The sequence below is a fragment of the Bubalus kerabau genome, chromosome 3, assembly GCF_029407905.1.
Source record: "Bubalus kerabau isolate K-KA32 ecotype Philippines breed swamp buffalo chromosome 3, PCC_UOA_SB_1v2, whole genome shotgun sequence".
NCBI classification, from domain to species: Eukaryota; Metazoa; Chordata; class Mammalia; order Artiodactyla; family Bovidae; genus Bubalus; species Bubalus kerabau.
Genome location: NC_073626.1, coordinates 114667284 through 114676735, shown reverse-complemented (window position 1 = coordinate 114676735; position 9452 = coordinate 114667284). Strand labels below are relative to the sequence as shown.

Sequence of the window (9452 nt, the reverse complement as noted above, 5' to 3'; positions counted from 1 at the left end):
CCTTTAACTCTCTTTTGCTTCAAAGCCCTGTGGAAATAAATGAAGCCCATCCAAAGGAGAATAAGCAAAGGCTACTTATTCAGAATTTGCTCCAGCATGAGACTCAGCCAGCATCCCTTGCATTTGACAGAGACTCAAAGGCAGGCAGAGGAGTGGGAAAGCTTTTCATGGGAAAGGGGAAGGCTTTCCCTGGGTTATGCCCTCACTGGAAACTGTTGTACTGGGGAGGCTTTAGGTAGGCTAACTAGAAGGGGCCTCCTATGTCAGTGGTTAGGGGTGCATACTTAGCCTTCTCTGGTTGGAAGCAGGGGAAAAAGGGAAGCTTCCAGTTATTAATCAAGCCCTGTCCACTTGGGGCCAATTGTTACAAGAGGTTATTGTCTGGCTTCCTAAACTACCATTGGAGATAGTGGTCTGACCTCCTGAAAGTCTGATTATAGCAGGCTGGCTTCCTGGGTTGGTTTCTTGGGCAGCTTACTGCAAATTGTGGGTCAGAATTCTATTTATATATATATTCTGCTGTAATATATTTGTATGTTCAGTCTCTAAGCATTCACTATTTATCTAACATGATGCATATTTGTTTTTCTAGTTAGGGACTGTCTAACAAGATAAAGAGAGCTTGGTGAGGGCAAGGGGCTTATCCTGTTGCCACTGCATCTCCAGATCCTCAGACTCTACCAGGCACAAGGTGGGTGCTCAATAAAGGTGAGTTGAGAGAGGGAATGATGGTGCCCGATCCTTCCTCTATATAAGTTTATAGAAATAGAACCTTCTGCTTTCTCCTTTTCTTTCCTTATGGGCTGACACTTTTGAAAAGGCCAACCACCATTTGAAGAAAAGATCCAGGTGGAGAACCCTGAGTTTTGGATTCAGGGGATCAGACTTATATGTCTGTAGGAGTGAGGTAAGTGAAAGAACAAACTGGTTTGGTGAGTGGGAAGGACAGAACACAGAGTCTTTGTCCTGTAGAAAGTTGGCCACCTCGACTCGGTGCCTCCCAGTCTGTGTCATGTCAGAATGTGGGCCTGCTGTTTCTAGAGCATATGCACTGTCAAAAAGAACCTGATACCCTGGAATTTTATATAAATACATCTAGTATTTAAATGTTAGCCACTCTTCTTCCCTGGTGGTCCAGTGGTTAACAATCTGCCTACTCATGCAAGGGACACAGGTTTGATCTGTGGTCTGGGAAGATGCCACATGCCCCAGGGCAACTAAGCCCGTGAGCCACAACCACTGAGCCCATGTGCTGCGGCTACTGAAGCCCATGCATTTTAGAGCCTGTGCTCTGCAACAAGAGAAGAAACGGCAGTGAGACACCCTTGTACCACAACAAAGAGCAGCCCCTGCTCACCCCAACTAGAGAATGCCTGTGCACAGCAATGCAGACCCAGTGCAGTCATAAATTTAAAAAAATAATCAATAAAAAATTTTTAAAAGTGGTAGCCACTAATAAAGTATTACATACTGGGATGAGAGGAAGAAAGTGGGGAAAACGAGATGGTTCTGTGGGCTGCATTCAGTCCTAAGGCAGCCAGGCTTGGCCTGTGCTCTGCCACGATGGAGACTGGAGGTTAAGGTTAAGATGGCTGGTGTGAACCTCCAAGCTCCAGCCATTAGACACTACAAACTGGGTCTCAGCATATTCGTTGCCTTTGAGTAATTTTCATTAGGAGTCATCTGTAGACGTGAGGAGGGTGATTGCACGAGGCCGTTTTGGCATTGAGCTGATTGTAAGTGAAGCTGCAGGGGCTATCTTTCTGATTATAATTGAGATTCCAGATGAATTAATAATGAGGCCATATGATGGGAAAAAGGAGGGACCTGTTCTTGTTTATGTTAAAAAAAGTTTTAGGTGCTTTCACTTAAAAAAAAAAGTGGTTTCTCAAAACTTTAAATCATTGATTGATACTGGGAGTAATTAAGCTTATTTCCTCAGAATATAATCCTTTAGGAAATCCTTTTCCTAAGTACCATTCATTACAGTTTGCAAAGGATTTAAAGGTAAGAATTCTGGGCAATGCTGATTATAAAACAAAGAGAAGAAAGGGAGTGTGGAAGAGTTATTGGTTGTTATTTTCACAGCTATCACTTAAGAGCCCAACAAAAATTACATTCACAATGGATTTTTTCCCTCCAATTCCAGGAAAATGCCAAAATGCAAACCAGCGAGGTTGATGTTATTTAAGATGCTATTATCCTTGGTGAAATCTAAGCACAACAACAAAGCTCTCCAGTTTCTTTGGAAATGGGAGATACACTGAATTTGGCTAAAGATAGCATTTTGCCAAATGTTGTGATGGTAGGAAACCCCATATTTATTTGAAATTGCTTAAAACTTTATCCTCTCCCACCCCAGCTCTGATTGAGCTAATTAGAACCCACAGGGAATCATGTGGGTAATGGTGGGAACAAGGAAGTATAAATATGCAATGCAATTAGTGCCTGCTCTTTTTCTGTGTGATGCAATCTGGAAGCTTGCAAAGGTTAGAACAATAGGATCCATTGATACTCAAGTTGCTATGGGAGTCCATAATTATGATATAATATCTTGCCAGCCTTTTGCAGGCACAAAGGTAGAATGGAATATGAGTAAATAAAATCCAGCAATTTTCTCCATCCATAATTCTTTATATCAATAACTTATTTTCTCTGTTTTTTTTTTTTTCCCCAAAGAAGATAGAAACTTACTCAAACATTTTATGTGCCATTGGAAGACTTCATCTCCAAGGGAACAAATTTGGTTTGCAATCAGTGAAATGAGAGGTGGTGGTATTACAAGTTGAAGAAAACTATTCCACGATACCCTCTTCCTGCCATGTGTAGAAGTCCTTGACTTTTGCTTGCTACTGCTGGGTAAACTATTCCAGGAGTAAACTTGAATTTAGTCAATTATTCCTTAATTTGTTTGGACTATAATCGGGCTGGGCCAACCTCATGAGCATGGGACCTATGAAGTCTCTTATTCTTCTGGACCTTCTGTTCTCAGTCACTCAGTCATGTCTGACTCTTTGCAACCCCATGGACTGTTGCCTGTCAGGCTGCTCTGTCCATGGGATTTTACAGGCAAGAATTCTGAAGTGGGTTGCCATTTCCTTCTCCAGGGGATCTTCCCAATTGGAGGATTGAACCTGCATCTCCTGCATCAGCAGGCAGATTCTTTACCATCGAGTCACTTGGAAAGCCCCAAAGTCTCTTATAGTTGCATTTAAAACTAGCACAATGCAGTATAAAGATGAACAACGTTCTTACTAATAATTTAAATTTAGATTTCTCTTTATTTAGAATAACATTACATAGCAAATAAAAAACACTGTGACAAGTGAGAGAGAGACCACAGAACAAAGGAAAAAAGCTTTATATTTTAGTATCTTTAATATCACAGTTTTTTTTGCTTTTTGAACAAGGGGGTGTAATTTTCATTTTGCATTGGGCCCCATAAATTGTATAGCCATTGCTGTACCAAGGCACAAATAAATGTAATTCAGAGATTCATTCACTCATTCAACAGTTGTTTACTGAACATGAACTTGGTACAACATGTGCCAGGTATAGGAGATTCAAAAATAAACTAACAAACAAACCAAACTCAACCAAAACAAAGGAACTGGTTTCTGACTCCTGGGCCTTAGCATTTGGTTTGGGGAGAAACACCTGCCATCAAGGCTTGTAGATATTTAAGCCAATGTTGGTGCTGGCAAAAAGAAATGAAGTGTCTAGCAGTGAGCTGGAGATTGGACAACAGAAGGAGAAAACACTCTGCAGTGACTGCATCTGTAGTGATTGTGCAGATTTTTCATAAGAGAGAATAAACTAAGACCTTTTACATGAGAAAGAAAAAAGGAGTACTGACGCCTGAATCTGTGGCCAGGAGTGAATCCCGTTTTTCCTGATGATAGGAAGAACCTGGAAGGAGTTTGTAGAGGCGTTATTTCAGATTGTATCTGACTGTTCAAACTTGTAAGATATTTTAGAAACACTCTTTTTGTTAAGACAAAACCAAGTAATTAGAACTAGGCACACAGAGATTGGAGGCTTTCTCATCTTTTACTCCAACTTTATAAATTATGAGAGAGGCCCTGCAGTTATTTTTTGTCAAATCTGAGAGAGTAACTGTATTCTGCTAGGAACTGTCAAAAGTAGGACTGTGACCCACATCATCTGATGGCAAATTCTTCTCTACTACATTCCAATTATCTACCCTCACAATCCTTAATTCAACAACTGTTCTTACTTTCCTTTTCTAATATTAAGAAATTAGAAAGTGATAGTATTCCTGCCTGGAGAATTCCATGAACAGAGGAGGCTGGCAGGCCACAACCCATAGGGTCACAAAAAATCAGACAGGACTGAAGGGACTAAGCACGCACACATGAATAGTATTGTGCAGAAGATTTTTGTCTTTTGCTTCATTTCAAAACTTATGTAAGGGGGCTTTTAAAAAGTGAATGTTTCTGGTGCAATTCGATTATAATTTAAAAACAATTTCTCCCCAACCACTCTCACTCTGAGTGAGGAATGCCTGTGTTCTGGAGCCAGCCTTCTGGTGTGGAAGAAAGATAGACTTGTAATCAGGCCTGGGAGGAATCTGAGTCTGCCTTTGAAGAGCCATATGCCTTTGGAACTGTAATCAGCCTCCTTGAGCCCCCAACCCCCCATCTGTAAAATGGGCACAGTATTGACTGCGCTGTAGTGATGTTGGAGAGTTTGATGAGATGAGGTGGTGGAATACCCCACAGATGTTTAGGTGCTCAGCGAATGCTGTTTCCTTCTCTTAAAAGACAAAACATTTCCTCTTCTCTTTACCTCTTTTAAGGCTTCTCCATGGTGAAATTGATCCTTTTATGTCAATGGCATATTTTATCTGCATTTGAACTTGAGAAATTTCTAAGACTTTTAACTTTCTGTTAATATATTGATAAAGAGAGGGAAATGTTACTTTTCAGTTTTAGTATTTTCCTTCCATGTCTACTTTATATCCCAATGGTGAAATCCTAGAACACTAAAAATTTTAGGGGGGGTTGAGTCATATAGTTGAGTAATTTAAAAGTGATGAGGTACTTTGAGTATAACCATAATAGCTGTCATTTAAGAAGGCTTTTAGACTAGGTCCTAGTCTCTGCATTTGACCATATTAAATTTTGTTAAATCTCACAAAGAGTCTTTGGGGAAAATCTGTTATTGTGTCCATTTTACAAATAAGGAAGCAGAAACAAGGAGTTAAATAACTCATCCTAGGTCACTTGGGCTGGCCCAGGTACCATGTCCCAACCATTATGCTAAACTGCCTTAATTACAAGGCATTTCAGACCCCCTGATTTTACAGGTGGCTGAGATAAGGAAAGAGTAACTAACTGACTTGCCCAATCTCATCCAGCTGCTTCAATGAAGGGGCAGGACTGGAGCCCCAGGATGGTGACCCTGGGATCATGATCCCTGAGGGCAAAGTTCTCTCTACTCCCTGCCAGAATTACTGGCAGGACAGGCTCATGAGAGGCTCAAACTGGGAACCAGACAAGCTAGAACTAGACAATAGTATTTCTATTCCTGTGCCTTTCATTAAAGATGCATGATTTTTGTAATTCTTTCCTTTAACAGTAATTGCTATGTTTTGTCTTTCAGAAACCTGGGCAGGAGGAGATAAGCCAGTATATCTGCCTGTTGAGCCTACAGTTAAAAATAATTATAGAGAACATGGTGATGCTTCGGAAACTGTTAGGTGATATGACATTTTTCAAATCATACTTTTTTTTACGTTATTTGGTTCTAGTTTGGAGGAATTATGTTCAGAGAGAAAGAAGAGTAGGAAAAGGAAAGTCAGACACAGTCATTTCTTTAGTGGAAAGTACCTGACCATTATTATAAAAAGGTGGCTGCAGATGAAATTTGGATCTACTGGTTACCTATTACTTATAAGTTACTTATTACAATAAGTCAGAATTACTTAGTGACTATGTGTACCCTTTTCCAGATCTCCTGGAGAAGGAAATGGCAACCCACTCCAGTACTCTTGCCTGAAAAGTCCCATGGACAGAGAAGCCTGGTAGACTACAGTCCATGGGAGCAAAGAGTTGGACACGACTGAGCGACTTCACTTCACTTCACCCTTTTCTGAAAAGAATTTGGTGTTTACAACAAGATTAGTAAGCCATTTTTGTGATGCAGCTATAAGCTGCTGCTGCTGCTGCTAAGTCGCTTTAGTCATGTCTGATAGACGGCCTCCTACCAGGCTCCTCTGTCCCTGGGATTCTCCAGGCAAGAACACTGGAGTGGGTTGCCATTTCCTTCTCCAATGCATGAAAGTGAAAAGTGAAAGTGAACTCGCTCTGTCGTATCCGACTCTTAGTGACCTCATGGACTGCAGCCTACCAGGCTCCTCCGTCCATGGGATTTTCCAGGCAGGAGTACTGGAGTGTGTGCCATTGCCTTCTCCGGCTGTAAGCTGAAGGGGAGACAGAGAGGCCCTCTGTGAGGGTTAGTGCTGTACCTGTGGTTGAACAAAACCTTGTGTTTTGGTGGCTCAAGTTTCGTCATTCTTATTCTCCAGAAAGGAAGGGACATAGCAATGGTGTCTACAGGAGGCAGTGTTTGTTTATTTTTTAATTTGAGTATAGATGCTTTATGATATTGTGTTAGTTTCTGTTGTACAGCAAAGTGAATCAGCTACATGTATACATATATCCTTTTTCTTTGGATTTCCTTTGCATTTAGGTCAGCCCAGAGCACTGAGGAAAAATCCCTGTGCTATACAGAAGGTTCTCATTAGTTATCTATTTTGTACATAGTAGTCTATATATGTCAATCCCAGTCTCCCAATTCATCCCACCTACCCTCTTCCCTCTTTGGTATCTATGTTTGCTCTCTACATTGTGTCTTTTTTCTGTTTTGCCAATATGTTCATCTGTACCATTTTTCTAGATTCAACACATGTACGATGTTGTACGATATTTATTTTTCTCTTTCTGACTTAGCTTCACCCTGTATGACAGTCTCTAGGTCCATCCATGTCTCTGAAAATGGCAAAATTTCGTTCCTTTTTTTAAAATCACTGAGTAATATTCCATTGTATATATGTATTGTGTGTGTGCGTGCTCAGTTGTGTTCAATTCTTTGTGACCCCATGGATTGTAGTTGGCCAGGCTCCTCTGTCCATGGGATTTTCCAGGCAAGAATACTGCCTCAGGTTGCCATTTCCTTCACCAGGGCATCTTCCTGACCCAGGGATAGAAGCTGGGTCTCTTGTGTCTCTTGCATTGGCAGGCAGATGCTTTTCTACTGTGCCACCTGGGAAGGCTGTATGTATGTACTACATCTTCTTTATCCATTCCTCTGTCTATGGACATCCAGGTTGCTTCCATGTCTTGGCTGTTGTATACAGTGCTGCAGTGAACACTGGGGTGCATGTAGCTTTTTGAGTTATGGTTTTCTTTGGGTATAGGCTCAGGAGTAGAATTACAGGATCATTTGGTAGTTCTAGTTTTAGTTTTTCAAGGACCCCCCCATACTGTTCTCCATTGTAGCTGTACCAATTTACATCTTTACCAGTAGTGTGTAAGTGTCCCCTTTGCTCCACACCTTTGAGCAAAGTTTATTTTAATGAAGTTCAAAGAGTAGTTTCTCCTAAAGAGTGTGATATAGGGAATAATAACCAGTAACAGAACAGCCACCGTATTAGCAGTCTGGGTTCGCCAGAGAAAGAGAACTAATAGGAAATCTCTTCATCTAGCTCTGTCTCTGTTTGTATCAAGAAATTTTTGTAAGGAATGGACTCATGTGATTATGGAGGCTGATGGATCCCAAGGTCTGCTGTCACAGCAACTTAGAGTCCGAGGAGAGCCGATGATGTAGTTCCAGTTTGAGTTTGAAGGTGTGACAACCAGGAGAGCTGATGGTGTAAATTCTAGTCTAAGCCCAAAGACAGAAGAAGACCCACGTCCCAGTTCAGCATCAGGCAGAGAGAGAATTCTCCATTGCTCAGCCTTTTTGTTCTATGCAGGCCTCCCGTGGATTGGGTGAAGCTCTCTCACATTGGGGAGGGTGGTCTTATTGACGTAAATGACAACCTCATCTGGGAACACTGTCACAGACACACCCAGAAGAATGTTTCACCAAATATCTGGGTGCCTTGTGGCCTAGTCAAGTTGACACATCAGATTAACCATCACGAATCCCCCTCTTTTCACATGCAATCAAATGCAGTTCTCTAATTCATGACACAGGTAAGAATCAGAATTTTGTACTAGTGTAAATCTATATTCCATCAAGAGTTCAACTTATAATTTACTTATAATAAACACTCCTTGAAGGAAAATGAGCCTGTTTTGGTGAACACAAAGATAGGCTATCAGGGTTTTGGATGGTAGTTGCAACCTTACCTCAGCCTCAGTCCCAAAGATCTGCATTGTGATTTGATTGCACAATATTGAGACAAATTCACAGATAATTAGCTATATAATGTAACATTCTTTTTTTTTTTTTTTTTTTTTTTGTAGCTTGACTTGATATAACAGAATACATTTCCATGAAATGCATTTGGATGCTGGAAAGAGGAAAGTAGGGAATGTTTGTTTTAATGTTAAATCATTATTGACATTGGCTCATGCTTGACTTAGAAGAATTAGAGAAAAGTATTAATGGTAAGGACTGAGGACAAGCTGTAGAGACTCCACATTATTTCTCATTATGATGCAGCTGTTGTGCTTGAATCTAGATTGAACAGCTGAGCCTGGCCAGGCTGGCATTCCTATAGCACGCATCTTGACTGCAGCCGCCCTGTAGTTCCTCATATGCAATTTAGTATCCACAGGTCTGGATTTAGTGCAGGGTAAAACTACTCACTTTCTGATGAATACTGTGTTTATTACTGTTAGTAGGTCGCAGTTAAGGACTACTCCTTATATGTGCTGGGTAACTTTTTGAGTGGGGGTACCTCCCTCTCTTTCTATAGACACACATGCACACACACACACACATGTGCACACACACACCTTGGATGGTTTAAACAACAAATGTTTATCTATTCCCAGGTTGGAGGCTGAGTCTAAGACCACAGTGGTTCTTTATGAGGGCTTTCTGGAGGAATCTGTTCCAGGCCTCCCTCCATGGCTTGTGGATGGCCATCTTCTCCCTGTGTCTTCATGTTGTCTTTCTTCTGTACATGCCTGTGTCCAAATGTCCTTTTCTTATACGGACACTTGTTATATTGCATTAGGGCCTAACCTTCAAAACTCCATTTTAACATGATTACTTCTGTATAGACTCTGTCTCTAAACAAGGTCTCTAGAGATTCTGAAGTACTGGGGGTTAGGACTTCAGTGTATGAATCTGGGAACAATTCAGGCCATATTTATACTGTATGTACTGGGTTGGCCAAAAAGTTTGTTCAGGTTTTCTGTAACATCATATGGAAAATCTCCAATGATCTTTTTCACCAATCCAATAAGACTATG

The 9452-nt window shown here is 40.9% G+C and overlaps 1 long non-coding RNA gene across 1 annotated transcript; it reads left to right on the top strand.

Annotated features, from left to right (window-relative positions):
- The first annotated feature begins 590 nt into the window (after positions 1-590).
- Positions 591-8595, top strand: LOC129647752 (uncharacterized). The gene is made up of 3 exons (XR_008712484.1): positions 591-691; positions 821-907; positions 8496-8595. It is a non-coding gene; the product is annotated as an uncharacterized LOC129647752 (long non-coding RNA).
- The last annotated feature ends 857 nt before the right edge of the window (positions 8596-9452 follow it).